We start from the raw sequence: 18162 nt of genomic DNA, 5'->3' as shown, positions 1-18162 counted from the left end.
CCCCTTTACCGCCTAGTACCCTTTCCCATGAGACTTCCCTTAGAAGTTGATTGAACAGGCCAAAGTTGGCCCTTCAGAAATCCAGAACTGTGGCCTTGCTAGGTATCCTATTCCTCCCACACAGGATCCTGAACTCCACCATCTCATGGTCACTGCAGCCAAGGCTGCCATTGACTATCACCACTTCAACGAGACGCTACTTGTTGGTGAATACTAAATCTAGCAGCTCTCCTCTCCTAGTTGGTTTGTCCACCATTTGCATTAAGAAGTTATCATCAATGCACTGGAGGAACCTCCTAGACTGTGAATGATTGGCTGTGTGAGTCTTCCAGCAAATATCGGGGTAGTTAATATCCCCCATGAGGACCAAGACATTTAGTTGCAAGGCTACTTCCAGTTGCCTGTAGAAAGCCTCATCAACTCCTTCGTCCTGATCAGGAGGTCTATAATAGACTCCCACAACTGTATCACCCGTACCAGCCTGTCCCTGGTACGTGGATGGTGAGCACTTGCCATATGACCAGGGTGCGGTCTGGGATTTCTGCCTTGGCTGCCCCGGTGGTGGCCAGAGTAGGTACCTAGACAGAGCTGGTAAGAGGGGAGGCTGTGGTGCAGAGCTCAGAGTGTAGAGAGTTCCCGCACTGGTCTTCTGAGGAAAAAGTGCAGAATGGGCAGGGCTGCACTCAGTGCTCCCTGGTGGAGGTCCTTCTGCAGCAGGTGGCTGAGCTGCGGGATGCTATCAAGAAGCTGCAAGATGTCAGGGAAGCTGAGAGGAAGAAGGACTGCTTGCTCCAGGACCAAACAGTGCAGGGGCCTCAAGCTTCCCCTCTAACTCATGGAGGAAAGAAGGGGGCTGTTGATCAGGGAAGCTGCAAATTAGTAACAAAAGAAAACAACAAAAGGAGGAAGAGGGCAGCTAAAAGCAAGGGGCTTCCTCCTAAATCTGCTGTACCCACCCAGAACCGCTTTGCTGTCCTGCAGGGGGCTGATGAGGAAATGCACTTGCACCAGAAACAGCCAGCTGGTGCACTGGTACAGAAGATCTCTACTGGTGCCGCCAGGAAAAAGTGGTGGGTTGTAGTAGTAGGGGACTCTGCCTTGAAAGGGACAGAAGTGCTCATCTGTTGGCCTGACCTGGTCACAAGGGAGGTGTGTTGCCTACCTGGGGCACGGATCAGGGATGTTACGGAGCGGCTGCCTGCTCTAGTAAGTCCCACAGACCATTACCCCCTTCTAGTGATACATACGGGTGCTAGGGATACAGATAGTAATAGCCTGAGGAGTATAAAGAAGGACTACAGAGCCCTGGGACAGCTGGTTAGGGCCTCTGGAGCTCAGATAGTCTTTTCGACAATTCTCCAAGACACAGGGTAGGACCTTCCAAAGGCTAGGAGGATTGGACTGGTTAATAAATGATTAAAAAGGTGGTGTCATAGTCAAGGGTTTGGGTGTCTTGAACATGGGGCCCAAATTTGTAGGCCAGGCTTACTGGGGGCTGGTGGGTCTGCTCTGATAAAGAAAGGGAAGAGTGGTTTTGCTGGGAGGCTTGCCAGACTTGTCAAGGATGCTTTAAACTAGATGAGTTGGGGAGGGGGGCATCATTCCATCCCAACACACCCAGTCAGTTGGCAGCACCTATAATAAATGATCGGAGTAATTTAGTGATATTCCAGCTCCTCCAGCCAATGAGCTGGCTTCATTTGGAGCTCGGATCAGATGCCTCTATACAAATGCCCGTAGCATGGGGAACAAACAAGAGGAATTAGAGATGTGGGCACATGTGGAGACAGTATTCTCACAGGAGAATGGATATTGGGTACATTAACTCTGAATAACTCTGAAAGATACAGCAAAGCCATGAGAGGCCTGAGGAGGCTTAAGCAAGCAAGATAAGAAGAAGCTGGAATTCACAGAGTTATGAGAACTGTGGACTGTTGGCAAGCGTGCAAGGTCAAGTTCTCACACCTGTGCTTAACCAATTATATGTTAGTCACTAAGGATCTTCAAGACAAGTATCCAATCATGATATGCCAAATTGCTGTAGGTGTGTGTAAGCAATAGTATATGAGGAGTTAATGCTTTGCAATAAATGGCTTTTTGTCTGATTACATTGATCTCTGACTGAGTCCATGCCGCGGCAAATGGCGCCTGAACAGGGACACTATGAGTTCACACTGAAATGGAAGAGGGTGTGAATCACGGTGCCGTGAAGAAATCAGTTGGAATCGATTTGTGTGGACCAAGATCGGGAGGCAGAAGCCTTGGAGGTGAAATCCTCGGATCGGAGCCTTGTGAGCCCAGAAGACGCTGCACAGTGCAAATAAGATGAGCAGCCGGACGGTTGGAAGGGAGCTTAAGGATGAAGAAGAAGCAATACTTAAGCTCTTCCAACATATCCTCTCTGTGAGAGGGACAGACTATGATGAAGCTATGCTAAAAAGATTGTTGCTCTGAAGTAATGAGAAGGAATTAATTGTGGGAGTCAGCGAAGCTTGTAATCTCGAGACTTGGGAGAAAATTATTAAGGAAGAAGTCTCTGTTTTATGGATGTTTTCAGTCCTTCTTAGGGTGAAGGGAGCAACCCTTAAAGAGACAGACTTAAAGTTAATGTTGAAATGGTTGAAGACTCATTACCCAGAGATTGATGAGTCTACCATATTTGAGATCTCTTTGTGGAATGAGGCAGGAGTTAAACTGTGGAATGCAGCCACGAAAGGCAATGACACTGTGAAGAATTTGTTAGTCATTTGGAGAACTATTTTAGAGACATTAAAGTAAAAAAACGAGATCTTGGAGACCAGTGCGCCACCCTACCCCCCGAATCTCCGCCGGTTGCCAGCACGGCTGCGAAGACTGAAGACGGGGATGAGGATGATCCTTTCAACTCAGGCCCTATTGACCCCGAGAAGGAGCCTGTGCACGTTCCTCAGTCTGCTGTTGCTGCTCCTGAGATTCTGACGCCTGATAATGCCGATGCTGACCTTGATAGTCCTTTTGACTTGAAGCCTATTCATCTGGAAAAGAAGCCTGATTTATATCCCCCAGATCCTCTTGATAAATGGGCATCTGTAAGGGAGGAGTGAGAGGAGTGGGGGATGCCGATGTATTGCACGGTTTCCCACGGTGTGTGTGCTGGATCAAGACCCACGGTGGGAAGGTCTCTTGTATGCTCTTATCAGGGGTATCAGGCAGAATGTGTCAGACCATGGAGTTGGGATCCCATATACAACTCCTTTGATACAGTCTCTCTGTGATACTCATGTACTAGAAGTTGGTAAGTATAAGTATGTCCATGTTTCTATCAACCCTTGGAAACCTTTATAGATATGGCTGGCAACTTCTTCCAACATAGGCTGGCCACCTGTGTCGGAATGAGTGTGCTTTTTGGTCAGTATAAAAGCCCAAGCGTCATGCAATGTGAGGGAGGCAGATCCTCTGCGGGGACGCCCGCTAAGGTTGAGCCTGCCACCTTGCAGTGCAATGATGCTTCTCAGAGCTGGTTTCCTGATAGTCTTTACAGCGTCCTTGTGCCACACTCTGCATGTGGGACCGTGTACTGGGAGTAATGATTGTCTGGATTTTGTGTTTCAAATATTGCAGATGTGTGAACTGTGCTTGTGGGATTCCATGTGTGTGTGTGTGTTGAGGGCAGATGGTGTTCTGTATATTTTTTGTTGTCAGGTTCATGTAAATTTTTAATGAGTATCAGTTTAACATTTTCGGGAAGAAAGGGTTAATGCAAAAGCACAGTTGCTGGCAGATATTTATTGATGCCGCCGAGCAGGCTGTGCAAAGCAGGGTGAACGACTTTGAAAAAAAAAAAAAAGAGGAGTGGAGAAGTTCATTGGAACTTCTGGGATCAGTTGATGGGCTGAACCTGCCTTCTCCCCATAGGGACACCTTTTGGGTAAGAATTTCATGCATGCTAAATAATTAATTCATTCTAGCTGTTATTAGTGACTGTAGTTTTGTTATGTATTGCTTCAAGCTTGTTTTCCAGCCAGTGTACTGTCAACAGCACGTAAAGGATTTGATTAAGTGACGCTGTCAGAGTGGGTCCCTGAATAGGTTAGTCTTGTCACCCTCTGATACAGTGGGCTGTCCAGTACGGTTTCCACAATGGGATGCAGACAGGCTGGTCGGACACAAGGGTCTTGTCTTTCTTGGGACACTGACAGGTTGATCAAATATAAAGGGTTCAAGGAAACCCCCTTTATAATGTTACAATGGGATCTGAGCCATAGGGGTTAGGAAGTACTGCTTTTGATTCTGCATATGTGAGAGAAAAAAAAAAAAGGGTGTATAATGATAGAGCAAACTCCTTGACTGTTAACACTGTGCAGTCTATTTCTGCAGCTGCTTCACATTCCTTTTGCATCAGAATGCTTCTGCTTTAAGGAATCACTTTAACCTGACTATTTCTCAATAACTGATAACCTGGGGGAAGGAGTATATTTGTGTCCTCCTACATACAGGTCCACTCTGGCTGCCTGCAAAGTTTGTCAAGCCTTGCCATGAGTGAGACAGATGAGTGGAAGAACTCGATGCATCAGCTACAGGAGCTGACCATGAATACCCCAAGCAGAATGGGACAGAGGAATCTAAAAACGAATGATTGCAAAACATCACTTGAAGGCAACTGAAAAGTAACAACTTGAATATGCGTGCTTGTAAATTATTAGAGGCTGTGATTTTGTGTATAAAACCACCTGTATTTACTAGCCAGTTGCTAATAAGAAACTATACCTTGTATTGTATGGATTTGTCACTTGTAAAAGAGATGTTAGAGCATGCAAATTTGCAGCAGCTGCTAGAAAATGCTAAGGCAAAAGCTAGAAAGATTCTATGATGGTAGTGTTATAAAGCAGGTAATGGAACAAATTAAGAGGGTGGGAGAACTCCACTGTAAGAAATTTCTTTGGTTAGTCACTCACTGCCATCAGCATCTTCAACATGCTGCTGCACTCTGTAATAGTTACTCTGCTAATGTAAATCTGTGTGCACTTTGCCGTAGTAGTGACTTGTTACTGTATGAAGCAGGTGAAACTCTGCATTGACAACAAGGTGCAAGGACTGAGATTGACCAAGTGCCTGCTACCACAGTCAAGGGCAAGACTGGGTTGGCCTCTGTGTCTGCCACCAAGAAGAACCTTTAGCTCCAATGTTGCCTGCAACCCAGCAGGTGTGGAACGGTGGGGACAAACTCCATACCAGACCTTGATGTGAGGGATGGCCTCCCCTGTTATCAGAGAGCCATCCAGGAGAAAAGGGGCAGACCCAGCAGTGTACAGCTATTGACAGGACCATACTGACTGCCAGAGAAACGTATAAAGCCGCAGAACTCAACAACATAAAGAAACGGCAATGACAGAAATCTTTGTAATATCTGTTCTATTATGTGTGACCATGGGTAATGGACAAGTATACTGAGCACATGTGTTAACTCTCAAATATTCCAACCTGTTCCATGGTGTGTAGAATTCACTGGTATGCCACATGTTATAAAGGTTCAAGTCACTTCAAATCAGATTAATCATACTGAAATAATGGTGCCTAGAATAGTGGGTGGTTATGTTACACAAGCCAAGCAGTGATAGAGCAGACACACCAAATTGAAATAACTTTTAGTAAAACTAAAAAGGGGGAAATGTGGAGACAGTGTTCTCACAGGAGAATGAATATTTGGTACATGAACTCTGAATAACTCTGAAAGATACAGCAAGGCCATGAGAGGTCCGAAGAGGCTTAAGCAAGCAAGATAAGAAGAAGCTGGAATTCACAGAGTGATGAGAACAGTGTTGGCAAGCGTTCGAGGTCAAGTTCTCACACCTGTGCTTAACCAATTATATGTTAGTCACTAAGGATCTTCAAGACAAGTATCCAATCATGATATGCCAAATTTCTGGAGTTGCGTGTAAGCAATAGTATATAAGGAGTTAATGCTTTGCAATAAATGGCTTTTTGTCTGATCACATTGATTTCTGACTGAGTCCATGCCGCGGCAGGCACATCTGAAAGGCTATGATATAATAAGCATCACAGAAACATGGTGGGATGGCTCCTTTGACTGGAGTGTTGCAATGGAAGGTTACAGGCTTTTTAGAAAAGACAGGACCGGTAGGAGGGGAGGCGGGTTGCCCTTTATGTTAGGGATAGGCTGGAGAGCATGGAACTCTCTCTGGAGACAGGTGATCAGTTAACAGAAAGTTTGTGGGTCAGGGTTAAGGGGAAATCAGTGATAGGAGACATTAATTACTGTGGGGATATGTTACAGACTGCCTGATCAAGAGGAACCTGTGGATGAAGAACTCTACAGACAAATAGGAAAAGCCTCACACTTGCAGGACCTTGTGCTCACGGGGGACTTCAATCACCCTGAAATCTGTTGGGGCGACGGTACAGCGTGGCACAAACAATCCTTGAGGTTTCTCGATTGTGTGGAAGACAACTTCCTTCTGCAAGCAATAGAGGAGCCAACAAGGAGAGGTGCCCTGCTTGACCTCGTGCTCACCAACAGGGAAGGGCTCGTTGGAAATGTGACTCTCCAGGGAAGTCTTGGATGCAGTGATCACGAGATGGTTGAATTCGAGGTCCTCAAAACAGTGAGAAGAGCGTGCAGCAAGCTCACTGCCCTGGACTTCAAGAGGGCAGACTTTGGCCTCTTCAGGAACCTGCTTAGCAAGGTTCCATGTGATATAGCCCTAGAAGCAGGGGGGCCCAAGAATCTTGGTTAATATTCAAGGATCACCTGCTACAAGCTCAGGAGTGTTGCATCCCAACTAGAAGGAAGTGCAGCAGGAGGGCCAGGAGACATCCTTGGATGGATTAGGAACTGCTGAGAAAAATTCACAGGAAAAAAGAGGCTTATAAAAGGTGGAAGCAAGGAGAGGTGGCCTGGGATGAATACAGGGATGTTGTCAAGGAAGTTAGGGACCAAGTTAGGAAACCTAAGGCCCAGTTAGAGCTAAACATGGCTAGGGATGTGAAAGATAACAAGAAGGGATTTTATAGGTATATAGTGACTAAAAAACATACTAGGGACAATGTAGGCCCCGTCCAGAAGCTTTCGAGATAACTGGCTACACAGGATTTGAAGAAGGCTGAGGTTCTGAATGGCTTCTTTGGCACGGTCTTCACTGGCAAAGGCTCTGACCACAGCACCCAAGTCTTGGAAGGCAGACACAGGGACTGTGAAAACCTAGACCTTGGGCCCACTCTACAAGAGGATTTGGTTCGAGACCATCTTAAAAAAGAGAATGTACACAAGTCCATGAGCCCTGATGAAATCCATCCACGTGTCCTGAAGGAGCTGTCGAATGAAGTTGCAAAGCCACTGGCCATCATATTTGAAAAATCATGGCAGTCAGGTGAAGTTCCAGACGACTGGAAAAAGGGAAATATAACCCCCATTTTCAAGAAGGGGAAAATGGATGACCTAGGGAATTACAGGCCAGTCAGTCTCACCTCTGTGCCTGGCAAAATCTGGGAGCAGATTCTCCTGGAAGGCATGCTAGGGCACATGAAAAAGAGAAATGTGCTTGGTGACAGCCAGCATTTCACTAGGGTGAAATCCTGCCTGACCAATTTGGTGGCCTTCTATGACAGGGCTACAAAAGTGATGGACAGGGGTGGAGCAGTTGACGTCATCTACCTGGACTTGTGCAAAGCATTCGACACTGTCCCACACGACATCCTTGTCTCTAAATTGGAGAGACATCAATTTGATAGGTGGACCACTCGGTGGATAAAGGACTGTCTGGCTCGCCGCACACAAAGAGCTGTGGTCAACCGTTCAATGTCCGGCTGGAGACCAGTAACGGGTCGTCTCCCTCAGGGATCAGTGTTGAGACCGGTCTTGTTTAATATCTTTGTTGGTGACATGGATAGTGGGATTGAGTGTGCCCTCAGCAAGTTTGCTGATGACACCAATCTGTGTGGTTCTGTTGATACGCTAGAGGGAAGGAATGCCGTTCAGAGGGACCTTGACACAGTTGTGAGGTGGGCTGATGCCAACCTCATGAAGTTTAACCATGCCAAGTGGAAGGTCCTGATTCGGAGAAAACTCCAGGAACAAACTTGCCAACAAAGTTTTCAAGCTGACAAGCAGGTATTCTTTATTGCGGCGCCGGGAGACACAGGGGATAGCTCCTCCTAACGTGTGTCTCCCTAGTGCTACACAAGCCATCCTTATATAGTCCCTGGGCATACATACATATTCATGAGGCTATGTATGGATTACATCATTTTCCAGAAAGCTCCCTGCATGCGTACAGAATTGTGGTGGTGGTCTCTGAGGGTCGTTTACTTCTTCCAACAATCTTCATCACTTCTGGCAGCCTTTGAAGCACGCGCAGTAGATGCTTATACCAGTTTAATTTGTTCGTTAGCACCAGAGACATAATAATCCTCCTATCCTCCTACTTAGTTCAGTAAACAGTTAGTTTACCCGTAGCGTATCCTGGACACCTGCTATTCCCAGATACTCCTTATCCCTGTGTCCTGTTTTTCTAGACTGTTTTTCTTAAGACCACATCAACTATAACGATTTATCTTGTGCCAGTATGTTCTCTATCTGTGCTCTACTTTTTCTATGCATTATGCACCTCAGTAATTTTCCACTGCTACTTTTACAAAGCCATTGAACTTAACATTGCTTAAAACTAATTCTAAAGGTTTATATATTCCATTTTGTGTTCCCCTTGTTTCAATTCCCCCCTTTTTCTGCCCTTTTGCAAATTCTTTTGCAACATTTTATATATTACCATTACCATCAAAAGTCCTTTGAAATAATTTCCCATTTTTACTTAATTTCATTCTGCTTAATTTCATTCCTTTTCCAATCTTCATAATTGATCATAGATAGTTTACAACTAGAGGGAACATTGTATCATACCACAAGTAATCAATATTAAAATAATTAACATCCATATTCTTGCAATCAGTTGCCTCAACCAGGAGAGATTAGGTAACCATGAAGTTAACTTTTTTCATATTTCTTCAAAACCACAGGAGGTGTCATCCATGGCCGTCTCATGAAATATCTTAGTTTGTTTCCAAATTTCCTCAAGATATGTTTCAATTATGCCACTTTGGTCTACGTAGGAAAAACAACTTTCATTGATTATGGAACAAACTCCTCTGTGATGCCAGTAACATGTCTGGAGCCATTTGTTTTATACCACTTTAGATAGGCTCGTTATGCCTTGTTGTTCTGCCTGCATCATATCAATGTCTTCACTTTCCATTTCCTCTATGGTTGCTGAGATATTTACAATTGCTTTCTCTAATTAACTTACACCCAAAGATGGAATTAGCCCTCTCACAAAACTATGAAATGCAGTGTGCCATTCAGTAATAGGGTTAAACCTTTGCTTAATCCGTTTAACAAAACTTCTAATCCAGGTTCAGGAAGGATACCTGTCGATAATAGTAAAATTGGGTATTATAGCACCTAAGGTGCCTGCCCCTTTCCAGTTGGGTGGGTAAAGTTTTATAAGCATTTTCTCCACATAACCAATACCATCCTTTCCCTTTAGGAACGGGCCACCACTGAACTACGATACCATCTATAATTTGAATGGTGACCTACATCTGTGGCATTTAAGCAAGTATAGTCGCCTACCCTGGTTCCTGGTGTAATACATCTTTGTGCACAGGTGTAATATTTATTGCCTGGATTAGGATTAACTATTCCAAATTTTAACCTTTCCTTTGAATACAAATTGCTAGTGTTCACCCACAAATTTGTCCATGAATCTGTGTTAGGAATTGGAACTCCAATTAATGGGAGTTTCAGGCTTTCTCCTGATTTAGGCAACTGTGCTCACACCCAACAGTCACTACGATTAAAAACTTCAGTGACATTTTGCATAAATTTCAGGTATAAATTCTGGTCTCAAGCTTGTGCACCAGTTATCATATGAGTCCAAATTATGACCGATGCAATTTCATACGTAAGGGTCCTGAAGGTTTGATCTGCCATGTCTTCTCTGATTCTGGTGCTTTCTTTATTCTTGAATAATGTATACAAGCAGGTTGTTCCTTTATCTTCACTGCTGTAAAGGTGGTCAGCAATATCTGGTACAGTCCACTCCAGTTCTCCTGTAGAGGATCTCCTGAAAAATTCTTAACATAAACCCAGTCTCCAGATCTGAAAGGGTGAATTGGATAATCCAAACCTCTTGCTCTTGTCCCTGCTACTCTCTTATTTATCTCCTCCAATTCTTTTCCCAGATTGACCAAAAACTGTTGGAGATAGCCTTCCCCCACTTCCTGAAGACTTTCTCCTTTAAACTGGGACTGTTATGGTCTTCCATATAGAATTTCAAATGGGCTAACCTCTTCTTTTGACCGAGATCTAGTTCAAATTCAGTTGTAAACCTTGGTACCAATATAATTTCATTTCCTGACATATTTTACTAATTTGTTGTTTGATCAGATGGTTTATCTTTTCTACGTGCCCACTGGCACGAGGCCTGTATGGAACATATACTTGCCAATCAATTTCCAATTTTTGCTAATTTCTTGTAATAATTTTGCACTAAACTGCAAACCTCGGTTGGAAGAAATTGCTGCTGGTATTCCAAAGCAAGGTATTATCTCATTAAATAATATTTTAATCAGTTGTCTTGCATTATTTATCCTACAAGGGAATGCTTCTGGCCAGCCAGGAAAAGTATCTGTTAACACCAACAAATATCGATAACCCCCTTTTCTTGATAATTCAGAAACATCTATTTGCCAGTGCTGTCCCAGGTAAATTCTTCTCACAGTTTTCCCAATTTGATTTCTATTTTCAGTTTTATGCTTATTCTTAAGACATAGCTGACATTGTTTTGTCACTGATTGAACGGTGGTGTATAGATTTCTTCCTACAATTTGTTTGTCTAAATATTTATATAAAGAGTTGCTACCCCAATGAGTTTTATTATGTTCCTCCTGAACTAACTTCCAGAGTTGGTTATAAGGGATTACAATTCACCCATCAGGTATCTGAACCCAATCCTCTTTATTTTCCTGTCCTTTTAGATCCTCAATCAATTTTTATCCTCTTTTGAATACCTAGGTTTAGATTTTTCAATTGTTAGTTTGCCATCAGGGATTAAGGACATGATTTGTGATTGTTCAACTGCTCATTTGGCTTCAAAATTGGCCAAATTGTTTCCAATTTCCTGATCAGAGTCACCTTGTTGATGTCCTTTACAGTACACAATAGCTACTTCTTCAGGTAACTGAACAGCCTCCAGTAATTGTAGAATTTCTGTAGCATGTTTGTTCACAAGTCCTCGTTCTTTCCAGATAGCACCATGTGCATAATCAGTCCAAATATTTATCCTCTTATCTTTAGCCAATTCCAGGGCTCTCGTTAATGCTATTATTTCTGCCTTCTGGGCAGAGGTATTTGAGGGTAAAGGTTTAGCCCGTATTACCTGTGAAGTGGTGTTAATGGCATATTCTGCCTTTCGTTTACCATTTTTTATGAAGCTTCTGCCATCAGTAAGCCAAGAATCAGCATCTTCCAGAGGTTTTTCTTTCAAGTCTGGTCGGCTCAAATATACAGTCTCTATGGTGGCCAAGCAGTCTTGTGTTAGTGGTTCTGTCGATTGTTCCTGCAAAAGGATGCTGGATTGACAACGTTAGTGACCACACTTTCTATATCATCTTGTTCCACAAGGGTGGCCTGGTATTTAAAAAAAACATGAAGGAGATAACCAGTGGGCTACTTTCTGTTCCAGGACCGCTGATACAACATGGGACATTAGCACAGTAATTTTTGTCCCAAGGTGAATTTGCGAGCTTCTTCAATATTCATGACAACTGCTGCCACAGCCCTTAGGCATCTGGGCCATCCTTTGCTCGCTTCATCCAGCTGTTTTGAAAAACACATCACTGCCCTTCTGTAGGGTTCTAGTTTTTGAGCAAGGACCCCCAAAGCTATTCCCTGTTCTTCATAGGAATATAGCCAAAAGGATTTAGTTACATCCGGAAGTCACAGAGCTGCAGTTCTCATTAGCTCTTTTTTTTTAATTTCTAAAATCCCCCTCTGCTGAATTAGTCCATTCTAAAGAGGGAGGGTTTCCCTTCAACAGTTCATATAGTGGTCTTACCAGAACACCGTAATCATGGATCCAAAGTCTGCACCATCCAGTCATTCCCAGTAATGTCCAGAGCTCCTTGCCAGTTGATGGTCGTGGAGTCTGACAGATGGCTTCTTTTCTAGAAGCTCCAAGTTCTCTCTGTCCTCCTCCTCCTGTTATTTCATATCCTATGTAGGAAACTAGGGTTTGGATTAGTTGGGCCTTTTGCCTGGATACCCAATAACCATTCAGTCCCAGAAAAGTTAATGATTCCACTGTCCACTGGATACATTCTTCCTTTATTTCTGTAGCAATTAATAGGTCATCCACATATTGTAACAGAGTCCCCGTCTGAGCAGGTGGCTTCCATGATCCTAGTTCTCGTGCTGATTTCCAGAAATTGCTGGACTGTTTTAAACCCTTCAGGTAATACTGTCCAAGTTAATTGAGTTTCCCTTCCTGTGTCAGTATTTTCCCATTCAAAAGCAAATAAATTTTGGCTTTCTTTGGCCAATGGTAAGCAAAAGAAAGCATCCTTTAAATCCAAGATGGCAAAACATTTCTGATTATTATTCAATTTAGTCAATAAATCATACAAATTAGCTACTACTGGACAAATATCCTCTGCAGTTTTGCTGACTGCTTTGAGATCTTGAATCAATCTGCAACTTTTATCATCCTATTTCTTTACTGTCCAGAGTATTATATTCCAATTCACATTCAATTAATAATATATATTTTAAAATTTATCAATGACTTTTTTTTCCCCTTTGATCTTCTAATTTTCAGGGATATTGTTTTATTCTAATTGGGCAGGCCCCCCTTTTTATTTCCACTTTAACAGGCAAAGCATTTTTCACCTTACGTGGAACTTCAGATGCCCATACTCCCAGATATACCTGATTAAGGATTTCTTCTATTTCAGGGAGGTCCTCCTGTTTGCTTTTCTGTTGAATTAAAGATAAACTCAAAACTGCAATTAACTGATTGTTTTTAACTCTAAATTCCATTCTGCCTTCTTTAAATGTTGCTTCTCACCCTAAGAAATATTTTAGAAAATTTGGCATGCATAAAAATTTATGCATTCCTATTTGTTTTCCCAATTTGTACTTTAAGGGTTTCAGAAAGAATGCCTTGGGTTGTTTGTGGGTTTTGTTTTTTTTTTTCCTCTTTTTTCTTGGTGGCCAGTAGCTCCCACATCTGTAACAAATTCTTTTCTCTCAGATTTAACACCGAATAAGTTTCTCCTCTATCCACTAAAATTCCACTTTATTTCCTCTAGTTCCTACTTCTCATTTAACCAGTGGATCTGCTAGGGTAGATTCCCCAGGTCCCTGTCAGTCTAGTTCCAATTCAGTCGCTGGAGCCACACCATGGCACTACTCCCCCCGCAGGGTAGTCTCACTTCCAGCTTCCGAGCTCTCCCCCCCCAAGTTTCAAAGCAACCACCGCAGCTGTGGCTATAGCATGACCCAGCTTTTTCTTTTCTACCTGTTCCCGATTCCTATACGCTCCCCATGCTTCCTCCTGTCCACATTTATTCAACAGCCCCTCAGTCCCGTCCGTGAACGTCTGTTCCCACTTGTTTGCCTGCCCCAGCACCCATTCCACGCTCAAACACAGGAGCTGCGCGAGCTCCCCTCCTTTCCCCCTTGGTTTCCCCTTTTTTTTTTTTCCTCATAGTTGGTCACCCTGCTCTGCAGGGGCTGCAGATGCCTGCCTCTGCAACAGCACTGCTGGTTTAACCCTTTCTGAACTCGGAATGTGCATCTGCCGATTGGTGCCAGTGACAGCGATCTGTTGCTCCTTATGAATATCAGATAGGACAGATGCAGAGGGTGCTCCTCTCAGAGGTACCTGTGAGAATTTTACAGGCGATCTTCCTGATTACTGTTTATTAACTTTATACATCTTTTCCCAGTATCACAGGCTGAACAACATCTCTCCATCTTAACTTTCAGGTTTTCCCTCTCCTTTTCCAAAGCCAAAATTAAGGGATCTGGCGGAGCCTTATTAATTTTGCATTGCGTCTGTCACTCCACGTGGTCTCTTAAAGTGAAGAACATATCGGCATACATTACTTCATGCCATTTCCTTGCAGCCTCAAAACAACATTAATTGTAACAATGTTCAGGTTCTATTTTTAGGTCATTTTTCCTGATCTTCCAAAGTATACAAAGGCCACCATCGATTACAATATTTTTCAAAACAGCTGGACAACATTTTCTTATTTACAGAGCCCCGAGGAGACCCTCCAAGTTCTTTCCAGTGTGCCAAAATGCACCCTAAAGGACTCTTTTTCATGATCTATTCACTCTGCTGATTTTCCATTATCAATCTCTCACTCACACACACTCGAGATCCCACAGACACATTCCACACAGTTACAACACTTGAAACAGACAGAGACTAAAATTCTATCAAACAAACCTCAGTTAATAACACAGTTATAATATCCTGTCACCAATACCAAAATCACAAGACCAAAATCCTTAATGTCACAAGCCACAACAAGATCCAAAACCATTTCCACAAGACACCCCCTGCGTCTTGCAGGACCCAAACCACAAGAAGCCCCCTGCTTCTTGTGAGTGTATACCAAACGGACGCCAGCAGCCGGGTATATGCCTTTACCCACGAGATTTTTTATCTCAATTAACGGAAGGCTTCGAAACCTTGCGTAGGCTTACCAAACCAACTCAATTACCAATGTAGTCTTTATGCAAGATGCCCCCTGCACCTTACAGACTATAAAAAAAAAAGAATACCTTTTATGAAGATGGTCCTTGTCTGCTCCTGCAGCGATCCGAATGAGTCGAGGGGTCCTCCCGTGAAAAATTCCCAAGGGCCCTAGGGAGCTCTGTCCTCAGCAGGTCCTGCAGCCGAGCAGAGAGGGTCCCATCTGGGGTGCCAAATTGATTCGGAGAAAACTCCAGGAACAAACTTGAACAACAAATTTTCCAAGCTGACAAGCAGCTATTCTTTATTCCGGCACTGGTAGACATGGGGGATAGCTCCTCCTAACGTGTGTCTCCCTATTGCTACACAAGCCATCCTTATATAGTCCTTGGGCATACATATGTATTCATGAGGCTACGTATGGATTATGTTATTTTCCAGAAAGTTCCCCACATGTGTACAAAAATGTGGTGGTGGTCTCTGAGTGTCATTTACTTCTTCCAACAATCTTCATCACTTCTGGCAGCCCTTGAAGCACGCGCAGTAGATGCTTATAGCAGCTTAATTGGTTCGTTAGCACCAGAGACTTAATAATTCTCCTATCCTCCTACTTATCAGTTAGTTTACCTGTAGCCCATCCTGGACACCTGCCATTCCCAGATACTCCTTATCCCTGTGTCCTGTTCTTCTAGACTGGTTTTCTTAAAACTATGTCAACTATAACAATTTATCTTGGACAAGAATTCTCAGTATGTTCTCTACCTGTACTCTATTTTTTTTCTATGTATCATGCACCTCAGTAATTTTCCACTGTTACTGTTACAAAGACATCAGTTTTAACATTGCCTAAAACTAATTCTAAAGGTTTATGTATTCCATTTTTGTGGTTTTGTGTCCCCCTTTTTTCACCATGAACCTCTCAATAAGAGGTTTATTGAAAACCTGCTTATGTTTTATTTGCACTTCCAGGCCATACTGGAAATGAAGTCAATTGCCAGCTTCAAACCGAGTCACTTAGCATTCAACAGTGCTTGACCCCACCTTCCTGCCTGCCCCATCTGCTCCAGCTGCTATCTTGGGACCACAGCACCAGCTGCTGTGTCTGTTCAGAGATTTTATGAACAACTGCATGGGCAGGAGAGGCTCCTTCCCATCCATGTGCTGCATGGGACTGGGGTTTCTCCTGCCTGGGACATGCAGCATAAAGCAGACCTGGCTGTATATTGCCCCTGTGCTTCCCTGGAGTACCTCACTCCTCCCCAGAAGGTCTGTAGAGCATCTCCAGCACTCAGGTCTTGGGCAAGGGTTCCTTGGAGCTGTTTTGCCAAATTATGGGCATCCTGACAGTGACAGTCGTGTAACATCTTATTCCTGCCAACACTTTTCTTAAAGATCCATTGCCTGGAGCAGAGTCAGAAACAGAAACCTGTATTTTTTGTTGGGAGATACAGTGCTTTAAACCTCAGCAGTATATGGGACCTTCTGTGCTCCTCATTTCCTCCTGCTAACCAAAAAATCCTAGGCTGAGGATAACGAAAACTGCCTTGCAGCAGCAGTGAGTCAGAAGAGGCTGTGGGCTGTGGCAGAGCCAGAACTGCTTGGATGGATACTGAGTAACTGGGAGCAAGACTGACTGAGAAGCTGGCTCAGTTCACCCAGCTGCCTCCAAAAGCTTGTGAAGTGCTGAGTCAGCGCCATGCTCTGGAGGTGGTGATGTGTTTTGTCTATCCCTTGAGATGGCAGAGCATGCATGTCCCATTGAACCTCTTTGATCCTTTCTTTTCAGTTTATTCACAGAACAAATCTCCCGTTAACTTTCCTTTGGCTTTTGCAACTGGCTGTTACAGCAATGCATCTACTTCCTACTGACTTTGGCGAGCAGAAGAGGATTGTCTCACTGCATGGCCCCTTACTCTGTTTTCCTCTCTTTTTACTGGAGAATCCCCAGCAGTTGCAGCAGGTCTGACGCTGACATTCAAGTTTTGCTTTGTGTGTTTAGTGCACTAGTGTTCTTCCTGCTCCTGACAGCTACAAGGACTGTCCTCTGGCTCTTGTGTGCCCAGCTGAAATGGAACCATTTTTCTAGAAGTGCCTGGGCTCCAGTTTCTGCTTGAGGGAGCTGAAGGAGCATTTTCCAGTGTCTGATTTTCTGAACCAGTGCAGCCCAGGACCAGGCAGTGCCGAGGCTTGTGTGCTGCAGGGATGGCTGCACAGTGCAGTGCCTTTTGGGCCATGATACCATCAGGCAGGGACTGAGCAAGGAACCTCTTCTGGCAACTGATGCCCACACACAGTGTTTGGGAGCCTTTCAGGAGGATGCGACCCCACAAAACCCCCAGCCTGCAGATGTTTTTCTGAAGCAAGCATTCACGCTACCACTTTTCCTAGTCATATGGGCTTGCAAACTATAATGAATCCCGGTTAAGGCATTTATTTAGCTCAAAAAAGAAAAAAACAAACAATCAGGAAATGCCCCATTAATACACTGGAGATAGAATCAAGCTGCAAAACTCCAGGCTGGACTGTAACATTCCCACGTCTCCCTGCCAATACCCCATTGGTGCCTGCATGGAATGGGGATGTTCCACTTGTTGGAAGGTATGTGTGTGCTTTCCATAAGGCCATCAACTACAGCATGCACAGAACAAAAACAGGACTGGTTGGTTTTGATGGCGTTTGCTTGGGTTTTGTGGGTTTTCTTTCCTGCTGTGATTAAGAAAAGCCCTTGCTCAACAAGAAGGCATTTGTTAGAGGCATGCCTGGTTTTCATTAGTGGATAAAAACAGTTCATAGCTCTCAGGACTGATGATAGTAAAACCTTTGGACATGCAAGATAAAGAAAAGCTGATCTGACAACTAAGTAGTTTCAAAACTGGAATACAGTTCTGGAGCCAGTTACGAGGAAGAAACTGCGAGTTTCACCTCAGGAGCAGGGAACTGGAACTCCAGCTATGGATGTGGAATCAGCAGCTGGGCTAGTTTTGGCTTGTGAACCATTCTAACAGCTGTTTATTTTTAAGGTAATTTTCTGTTTACATAGCATGTGGGTGGGTGGCTTTACAAAAACAATCTGCTGCACAGATCTATGAACTAAGCTTAGAGAGGGATGGAAAAAATAGAACACTCTGTACTTATTGCTTTAAAACCTAAACACATCTGCTTAGGTCATAAAGTTTGTTGGCCTACTCTAAGCTGTGCCCTCACCAGAAAAATACCATTTCAGTTAATACAGAGTACTGCAGGGGATTGCAAAAGACTTGGGAAAACTCAGTTATAAGATAACATGGTATAAATAAAAAGGAAGCATCAAATTTGTCTTTTTCCTTTTCACTCATGCTTACCTTGGTAGCAGTAAATAGAAACCTAGCTCATTCACCCACAGCTGAGGGGTCAGAACTTGTGCTGG

The sequence above is a fragment of the Melopsittacus undulatus genome (assembly GCF_012275295.1).
Source record: "Melopsittacus undulatus isolate bMelUnd1 chromosome W unlocalized genomic scaffold, bMelUnd1.mat.Z SUPER_W_unloc_4, whole genome shotgun sequence".
Lineage (NCBI taxonomy): Eukaryota > Metazoa > Chordata > Aves > Psittaciformes > Psittaculidae > Melopsittacus > Melopsittacus undulatus.
Note: the sequence above shows the minus strand (reverse complement) of the source record.